This window comes from Sinocyclocheilus rhinocerous, unplaced genomic scaffold (genome assembly GCF_001515625.1).
Source record: "Sinocyclocheilus rhinocerous isolate Xijiao unplaced genomic scaffold, SAMN03320098_v1.1 scaffold594, whole genome shotgun sequence".
Lineage (NCBI taxonomy): Eukaryota > Metazoa > Chordata > Actinopteri > Cypriniformes > Cyprinidae > Sinocyclocheilus > Sinocyclocheilus rhinocerous.
Genome location: NW_015645059.1, coordinates 368,000 through 378,650, shown reverse-complemented (window position 1 = coordinate 378,650; position 10,651 = coordinate 368,000). Strand labels below are relative to the sequence as shown.

The 10,651-nt window shown below is 35.8% G+C and overlaps 1 pseudogene; it reads left to right on the top strand.

The window, feature by feature from the left end:
• LOC107705231 (catenin delta-2-like) overlaps positions 1-10,651 on the top strand; it is a 371,673-nt pseudogene that overhangs the window by 297,560 nt on the left and 63,462 nt on the right.

Here is a 10,651-nt window from a genome sequence, read left to right as displayed (position 1 = left end):
TGGTTGTTCAGTGTTCTCCTGATGATGGGCTCATAAACATTAACATTAGCCAATGTGAGAAAGGCTTTTAGTTGCTTAGAAGTTAGCCTGCAGTCCTTTGAAACCTAGTGGACTTTTACACGTCTTGCTTTTAGAGTGTTCTTTGTTGTTGGAGCACTCCTGGGGATGGTAACAGTGGTCTTGAATTTCCTCCGTTTGTACACAATCTGCCTGACTGTGGATTGGTCCAAACTCTTTAGAGATGGCTTTGAAACCTTTTCTAGCCTGATGAGCAACACCAACTCTTTTTCTGAGGTCCTCAGAGATCTCATTTGTTTGTGCCATGATACACTTCCACAAACATGACCAAACTTTGATAGATCCCTGTTCTTTAAATAAAACAGGGCACACACTGACACCTGATAGTCATCTCACTGATTGAAAACACCTCTGAACAGATGGACTCTCATTTCACCTTCAAATTACAGCTAATCCTAGAGATTCACATACTTTGGCCGCTCACAGAGATGTAATATTGGATCATTTTCCTGAATAAATGAATGACAAAGTATATATTTTCATCTCATTTGTTTGATTTGGTTCTCTTTGTCAACTTTCAGGACTTGCATGAAAATCTGATGATTTTTTGGGTTATATTTATGCAGAAATATAGACAATTCTAAAGGGTTCACAAACCTTCAAGCAGCACTGTATCTGAGGAAAAATGCATTGTTGGTCGTCGCCAGCTAGCGTGCAGGCGTGAATTAGCAGAAGGCGAATAATCGTTTCGCGTTCGGTGTGAAAGCACCGTTCGTCGGCGATTCGCCTCGCTTTTTCACATCACACTCAGTGTGGAAATGTGTGTGTATATATATATATATATATATATATAATTTGTTTTTGTTTTTTGTTTTTTTAAGGGTACCAACCCGGTCACCGCTTCTGTACAGCAAATGTCGAGCTCATGGTGTGAATCTTATTTCTCTTCCAGTAGGATTATTACTAGTAACCTCTGTGACGTAAATGTGAATTTTTATATAAAATTGCTGTTTGACATGCCCACCTTAGAAACACTAAGGTTGCCCTGCTAAGACTTGTGGTGAAGAGGTGAGGTGTTCATCAGAATAAGCACAATTAAGTTTTTCACCAGCACATGCAATCAGCCACAGCCGGTTCTCCTGAGCTCTGGAATTAAAGTCTCACGGCTGGTGTGTGTGTGTGTGTGTGTGTGTGTGTTTGAAAGCAAGAAGCTGGCAAGGTCAACATCATCAACTATTCAACTGCCACCTCTTCATTCTGACTCATAAAAGTGCGTAGTTTCCTAAAGAAGGGAGGGAGGGAGAGAGAGAGAGAATGGGGCATAGAAGGAGAGTAAAAGTGAAGATGAGCAAATGGGGAAAAAAATAGAAGTTTGGTCTGACTCATTTTGTGTCCTTTGTAAAGATGATGGACAGTGGGAAGGAGCGACTGGATTGATGTTGAAGGTTGGCTTCATTCTAATAGGTTGCATACGTGTTCTGCGATTCGTCATCATCGCTGTTTTTAGAGTTTGTCCTCCATTCTGACATGTGCTAATTTTTTTTGTAGCACTGAGTGACACAAAGTGGCTTTTAGCAGGAAGCTCTTCACATTACAGGTAATAGCAGGACCCCTGCAAGGCCGCTCATTCAGTACAGCAGGAGGTGAGATTAAGCAAAACTTCTGTGTATGTACTTGTGAGGCTGTCTAAATCTCTCCTGAGTTCAATCATTATCTCTCTCACCTCTTTTGAAGTTGTGATATTATTCACAAAATATTGGCACTAAATTCATAACCATAAAGACCCCTGCAAGGCCGCTCATTCAGTACAGCAGGAGGTGAGATTAAGCAAAACTTCTGTGTATGTACTTGTGAGGCTGTCTAAATCTCTCCTGAGTTCAATCATTATCTCTCTCACCTCTTTTGAAGTTGTGATATTATTCACAAAATATTGGCACTAACTTTTTTTTTTCATTGAATTCCAAGCAGTAAGCTACATTTTATTTAATTTATTTTTTTTATTTTATAATTTATATTTATTTGTTATTATTTATTTTATTATTTATTTTAATGTTTATACTCAGATCAGGATGTTTACTACAACTTTTTTCCCTGTAATTTAGCATTTTTAATACCTTTAAAACCTGAGGTTTAGTTTAGTTTCGTTTTTATTATTTTTATTTTTAGATTGGTTTCTTTTTTTATTGTTTATATATATATATATATATATATATTACTGTATATATACTGATATATGCTTCTATAGATACCACAAGCCAGTGTAATTCTAACACTTTTTGTTTTAATTATTGAATTATGAACTACTCTACTAATGAATTCTCAAGAGCAAGATCAGTCAAACTGAAAAACCCAGCAATAACCACCAACTTCCATGAAGCATTGCAATAAATAAATAAATAAATATTTTGCAATAAACTTAAAATATATTATTTTTATGACTAGTCAATCATTTGATATTTTACCACCATTCATCCATTTTTTTTCTGATTCTCATATACTTTTTTGCTTCACATCAAAGGTTGTGATTCATCTCAGAGCTGTTGGCTTTTTTTTTAAATTCCTGTAGAGAAATTAAATTGAAAAAAAAAATACTTCCAGACCCAAGGCCAAGGTAAAAAGTGGGCGATCACTTTGTTAAATCTCTTAAAATTCTGCATTTAAACACTGCTAGTATTTTTTGCCTATTTAGTCACTTCGTCTAAAAGCATCTGAAAAATAAATATAATGTACATTTTCAGAATTCGAGCAAGTCATCAACCTTTCCCTTGAATGTTTGTTTCTGAAATATTTCAGCAAATTTGATAATGCTTCCAGCTACAAAGAGAGTTATATGTAGTTATGCATCTGCAGAAATAATGTAAAGTGAATCTAATAAAACAGGAGCACGCTAAAAGCATGCATCTATTCAAGCTACTACGCTGTTTTCTGATTAGAACATAATTGTTTTGTTTGGCTATATTTATGTTTTTATATTAGCATGAAATGTGTCCTACAAAAATACACTTCTCTCCTTGCAGCTGCTAGACATTAGAATATTCTGGAGGTTTAGGATGAAATTAGAGATATCCTCTGTGATTTACCATCTGTCAGGATAAATTACCGCCTCAGACAGTGAGCTCTCTCAGGTGAGATATTGATGAACTCAGGATTGGCTAATTAGCCGCACGCATAGCTAAATTGGTTATTTCTCATTTGCGGGATGTTTTAGTATTGACTGCTTGAAATTGACCTCCTACAACCTTAATAAGAGTTTCTTCTTGTTCAACTTGAAATAAGCTGATGATCGATTGTGTAAGTGGCTGAATTTTTGTAATCGCTTGGTACAGTAAGGATCCTGATTGAGCAGCGTACTACCTTTTATTTAAAGGAACACTCCACTATTTTTGAAAATAGGCTAATTTTCCATAATATCATTGCGCCTGCTGCACCCATGGTACGGTCTAATCAGATTCAATGATCTATGCTAAGCTACAGCTAAAAGTGCTACCGCCAGACCCGGAGATCGGCTGAATGGATTCGAAAACGGTAAAACTCAACTGTTTAACTCTAGGGGAGTTGGAAAATGAGCCTATTTTCAAAAATAGTGGCGTGTTCCTTTAAAGGAAGTAGTATGTAATTTTTTTATTGAAATTTTTTTAATTTAATTTTTTATATATTTTTTTTTTCTCTTCTTTTTTTTGGATAAAAAAAGGTTGAACGCTGTATTTGAAATAGAACTCTTTTATAACTCTTATATAAATGTATTTACTGTCACTTTTATACAATTTAATACATTCTTGCTGAAGTGTTGAAAAGTTCACCCAAAAATGAAAATTTTGTCATCATTTACTCATCCTCAAGTTGTTCCAAACCTGTATGAATTTCTGTCTTCTGTTGAACACAAATGAATATATTTTTAAAAATGTTGAAAACCAAACATTTGACTATAGCCACTGACTTCAATAGCATTTTATTTTATTTTTATTTTTATTTTATTTATTTTTCCCCCCATACTATGGAAGTTAATGGCTACCATCAACTGTTTGGCTGTTTTTGGATTAATCTCTTTGTTTAAAAAAATTTACTGACCCCAAACTTTTTAAACGCTAGTGTATGTACATTAAATTGCATGCTGTAAAAATACTGTATCCCACAATGCAGTGCATTTCACTTGATCTTTTCCGTGTGACTTATCTCCATGGCGATGTAAGAAAATTAGAGCTGTCTGCAGGTCTCGAGATGTTTGCTTACAAACTGATGAAGCCTTTAGTCCTGTTGATATAGTTAGTCAACTATAGAATTGTATGAATTTTGTCTTTGGGCTCCAGAGGAAGAGACGCAGTAATTAGCATGTTTGAAAGCCTAATTAGGTGCATTGTTTCTTGTCAAAAACATGAAAATTAGTGGCTTTTCTTACCAGTCATAAAGGAGACGGCTGTGCAGTCACGTGACCGTTATGCCCACAATCACAGCATGAGTATGGGTGGCTGATCTCTGCTAGTTTAGGACAGACCTCCCACACAAATATATGCGAATATACAGTATCTGCTTCACTTTCTATCCTTCAGATCTTTCAACATACTGTAGCCGCCATCGAACTGCATATATTATAAAGTCATGTATATGCTGGAGAACAAAAGGTCTTGACCGAACAAACATTTTGATTGTCTCTTCCACTGTCATTATCAATTCCTAAACAAAAATTAAAATGCTAATGACTCCCTCCTCTTCTTCTCCATCGTTTCTATTTGTTTATCAAATGACTGTCAGAGGCAAATATGATGTTTCTGCAAGAATGGCTTTCACAAATCTCTAATGGCTGCAGTGATAACGATAACAGGGACATGCTACAGTATGTTGTGGAACCAAAGATATTAAGTCTTGGCATGTTTTTAATAGTCTGTAAAATAGGCTGTTTAATTTTAGCCGGCTAAGACATTCTGTTTGTTGTAGCATTTTTATCTGTTAATCTCTCAGATGTATTCTAAAGGGTTGTGCAGTACAGAAGAGTTGTTTTATGTGAATTGCATCTAGTAAATCATATTGCATAAGTCCTCCCTCTGAATCTTGGGGAAGCTGTGAAGGAGTTTGGTAAAATGCTGTTAGACCGTCATTGTAATGTGAGACCGCAGGCTCTATAGCTTGTCAAATTATGCTTTCAGCTCTACATTTGTGTGGGTCTCCGAGTCTGTGTGAGACGTCAAAACCTGTCTCAGGCTAGCTCAAGCACAGAATTGACAATGTTCTATGAATTTTTTACCCCTATGAAAGAGTAATAATAGAAAAGCATTATTTTTTTGTGCATTGCTGCAGTCACTTTCAAGCAGGGGTCTCGAAGTATGCCCCACTCGAATGTTAAAGCAATAGTTCACCCAAAAATGAAAACTTGCTGAAAATGTACTGACCTCAGGCCATCCAGGATGTAGATGAGTTTGTTTGTTCATCAGAACAGATTTGCAGAAATTTAGCATTCATTTACTTGCTCACCAGTGGATCCTCTGTAAGAAACGAATCCATCATTATGGCATTTTAAATTTAAACCATCTCCTCTGGCCAAAATACCAGTCCATAATCCATAATAATGCTTTCTCTGGTGAAAAAGTTTATTCCCTGTTGTCCTCTCATATCAAAATCCACAGACATTTTTGTTTAGAACTGTTTTGTTCTGTTTTCACTTGTAAATTCTCTCTGGATTTAGACAAGATGACTTTTTCACTGGAGAAAGCATTATGGATGAAGGAAGCAACGGTTTGAAGTTAAAATGTCTTAATGATGGATTTGTTTCTTACAAAACATGCAGCTTTTTGCTTCACGAGATGTTAATTGAGGAACAGGAGTCGTGTTGTGAACTCGTTCTGACGGCACCCATTCACTGCAATGTATCTGTTTGAGCAAGTGATGTATTGCTAAATTTCTGAAAATCTATTCTGAAGAACAAAAAAAAAAAAATCATTTACATCTTGGATAGCCTGAGGGTGAGTACATTTTCAGCAAACTTTCATTTTGGGGTGAATCATTCCTTTCATAGTTTTTTAAAATACGGTTCACAAATTGTGTAAAATAGGTGGCTCTGCCTATTTGCTATTGTAAACGCTGTGCTTATGTGTTTGTCCTGTGCAGGTGTGTTGTGGAACCTGTCCTCCTGTGATGCTCTGAAGATGCCTATAATCCAGGACGCTCTAGCCGTCTTGACCAACACCGTGATTATACCCCATTCCACCTGGGACGTGTCCCCACATCAGGAGGACCGCAAGCTTCAAATGCACACATCTCAAGTACTTCGCAATGGGCTGCCTGAGGTGATGTTGTGTGTGCTTTTTTTTTTTTTTTACTCCTTTAGTTTGTTTTTTAAAAGGATAGTTCACCATAAAATGCAAATTTCTGTCATCATTTACACACTCCAAATCTGTGAGAGTTCAGCAGAATATAAAACAAGATATTTTAATTTTACATAGCGTTTCAACTTTTTTGTCCATATAATGAAAATAAATGTGCTTCACAGAATAAAGAAAGTCATACAGGTTTGGGATGACATGACTGCAGACTGTTGGTATGTGTGGATTGTTCACAGATCCATTTGTGCAAAAACTGCCACACTGAAATGAATGCGTGTTTTACATAAGACTGGCTTAATGTCAGATTTACACAGAAACTGTCTAATGAAGAAGGTGAAAAAGTGTACACTATCGTTCAAAAGCAGATAATGCATTTTTTTGAGCAAGGACACATTCAAATAAGCAAAAGTGACAGTAAAGACATGTATAATGTTATAAAAATTTATTTTTCAAATAAATGCTGTTCTTTTGAACTTTGTTCATCAAAGAATCTATAAAAGATAAATGAAAAAATGTAGTTTCCACAAAAAATATTAAGCATCACACAGGAATAAATTACATTTTAAGATATATTCAAATAGAAAAAAAGTAATTATAAATTGTGATATTTCAAATTAGTACTCTTTATAATGTGTTTTATATTAAATAATGGTAAGCATAAGAAACTTCTTTCAAAAACATAAAAAATCTTACCAACCCAAAACTTTTGAACAAAAGCACAAATTGACGTTCATCTAAGCAGCAGCTCTTGGCCTCAAAGGAATTAATGCTGAATGAAAAGCATAGACTACTTTGCAGACTTCAATCACATATACCTGAGAAACTATAACCCAGATTGCATTTACAAAACCAGATGCAGCCACAACTCCACTGATTGTAGATGGGCCGAAAAGGCAGATCTTTCATTAAGAACAGATTGCAGTTTGCACAGTGTGGTTGTTTCTATGGCAGCTGGCCACGTGATGTAGAGAAGATAGTTTCATATCTGGACCGCTGAGAACGATGGTTCCTTTGATGAACTGACAAAAAACAAGAGCTTTGGATTTTTCACACCTCCTTCCTGTTCCATACGGAATGAGGAACAAGCCTGACAAGCCATTTCCCCCAGCCACGTCTGTTCTGTGCATTGGTAACTCTAGATCGCCCGTGGGTAAAACTGAATCATAACCTGTACGGCTTTGTCACGTTGAGTAAAGATTTACTGTGTCTCTCCTGTCTCTTCTGCGTGAAGCAAGAGGACACAAAGCATCTGATTCATGATTTATGCAAAAATGCATAATGATGTTTATGTGGCGTGCAAATCTAGCTTATTATGATTTATACATAGCTTCTTGTTGTGAAGAGTTGGTTGAAAAATAACTGAGAAAGTGTTGATTCTCTTGGGTTGAGTATACGTCTCACGTAAGGCTTTATTCTTGTATCTATAGCAACAGCGCAGTATTAAACTACATTAAAGTCTATGCTGTGAGAGGAACATGCTGCTTTTGTTTGCTTTCCCAGCTTCCTTTTAAGATTTCCTAAACTATTGAAACATTTTTTAAGCCATACTTGAAGAAGTTTTGCAGTTTCACTATAAACTAGCTGTTAGCAATTGTATATTTACCTTCTATAAGAGATTTTTGAATATACATGAACAGATGTGCATGTACTGCAAATACACACTGATATGCAAACACAAACAGTCGTTTTATCCTCCGATTTTCATTTTTTTCTCTAAATAACAAGTCTGCTTCTGATTCCAGCAGTGAATTACCCCTCAGAGTGAATGGCAGTGTCTTGTGTTTCAACAAATCATCTTCTGTAGGAGCGGCGTAAAGAGGCATTTACCATCCTCAGCATATTAGTCTGTCAGATACGCACACGCTTCAGAAAGTAAAATGCATATCTTATGCCGACTGTATGATTGTGGACCACACATATCTTCTACTACATTTTCATTCATACACACAGCTAGTTGCTTATGATAGTTTAGTAAATGTATGTGCTGTGATTATCTCATCTGATGTATGAGTTTGGAAATCTAATATGGATTTTTCAAGTAATCTTTCCACGGTCTTTCAACAGTCTTTCCAATTCTTTTAAGAGAATCATAAACATGCAGCGAGACAAGTATAGTGTGATTCACAAGCAAACGATTCTTATGAACAGGTTATTTTAGTGAATCAAAAATGCATAGCGAGAGCATTATAGTGTAATTCTCAAGGGAATGGACAAATGGTTCTTAAAAGTCTATGGCAAGACCAGAAAAGTGTGATTTATGAGCAAATTACTCTTATAAACGGGTTCTTTTTAGTGAATCAAAAACATGCAGTGAGACCAGTGTAGTGGGATTCAAGAACAAATTACTCATATGATGTAGTTTTTAGTGAATGAAAAACATGCAACTTAGTCTGAATCCCAAACAAATGAGAGCTGGTTCATTTCAGTGAATCGAAACCATACAGTAAGATCAATGTGATTCATGAGCAAATGGCTCTTATGAACAGTTCTGTTCAATGAATAAGAAACATGCAGCGGTACCAGTGTATTGTGATTTACAAACAAATTAATCTTACGAACATATTCTTCTTATTGAATCAAAAACATACAATGATTCAATAGCTGTTAGTGTGAATCATGAGCAAATGAATCATATGGTGTGGTTATTTTGAGTAAATGAAAACTATAGTGCAACCTACTGTATGTTGTTCAAATCATGAACAAATGGCTTGTAAGACCTAGTTCTTTTTAGTGAATCAAAAACGTTTAAATGACTCCTATGAATGTGTCATTGAATAAAAACATACAGTGAAACCAGTGTTATGTGATCTACAATCAAATGACTCTTATGAACAGGTTCTTTTTATTGAATCAATAACATACAGTGTGATCAGTGTAATTCAGCTCACAAACAACTGACTCTTAGGAACAAAAACAAGAGTCATTTCCCAAACAAATGACTCTGTTAGCTGGTTTGAATCAGTCATAAACACTGCCCTGTACAATCTACAACTTATTTAATCTGTAAGCAAAATGGACATTAAAACTGAAATATGCAGCATGCTTTGCTTCGAATATTTCAGGTGGCCTGACAATATTTCACGATAATTTGACTGAGTCATTTACATTACTTCCTCGCTGTCTCTTCAGGGTATCACTTTGGAGACAGTCGAGTTGTCAATTTCTGACAATTAAATACTTCAATTCATATTGATGATGTTCGTCAGGGTGGGATTTTTTTCTCTCCCTCGGAGGCGGGAACACTTGAGCAAGCCATTGAAAATCAGTGAAGCAGTGTTTTTGGAATTGAGCCTCGTCCCAATGGGATTTTGACACACTGCTGCTGTAAATCACTTCCACAAGCAGAAATCAAATTTCTGAAACCTGCGGGTCTCTGTGGACTCAAAAATCTATCTAATAGAAAGAGATTTTCTCAGCCACAAAGCACAATCCCTCATGACATACCAAAAAGGCATCACAACATTGGATTTTCCTTCTCGCTTTCACTGTCAGACTTCAGTGAATGGATGAATCAGCCATTTACACAGTTAAACAGCTCCACGCTCTGTTTAGGTTCGGCAGCTCACCAGCTGTCAGCAGGATCTTAATCGAACCTGAACGGCTGCCCACTCTTACGAATCATTTCCTTTCTTAATTGTGTCAGAGTTTCCCTCCAACCCTCAAATGTTGATTAAGGGATTGTTTCTGAGGCGAAATGCACTTTTTCTATAGTGAGATCAAAGAGTAAACATGAGAACTTGAGTTTAGACTGACTAATGTTCAGTATTTCCTCCCAAGAAACTGCATTAAAGACCTGTTAGGAGTTTGTTTGTTGTGCTCTGTGCTGAATGTCACTGGAAATTACTAAAGCACCACTGACTCACAACACTTTGCCTTAAATGTTTATTCATACGTGATCAACAGTTCGTAGCACATTTATACTTGTCAAATAAACAAAATCTGCCATTTGATAGATCTACTGATCACAGAAACTTAAGCCACATTTCCATGGATGAGATGCACATTGTTAATTTGATAACTCTGTTAATTTTTTCAGTTTGTTGTATTAATTTGCTTAATTTTCGTTTTGTTTTACTTATAGTTTTTGGCTTTTGATGAAAATATCCTCTACATTTTGTTCTTGTTTTGTTAACGCCATATTCATACATTTTAGTAAATTTTACTTTGACTAAAATGTAGGGTTGGGTATCGTTTGTTTTTTTTCGATACCGGTGCCAAATCGATATTCCTTTAAAACGGTTCCGGTGCCTAAACGGTGCCTGAACCGATACTTATTAAAAAATAAATAAATAAAAATTCCCCCAAAAAATGATGGATTG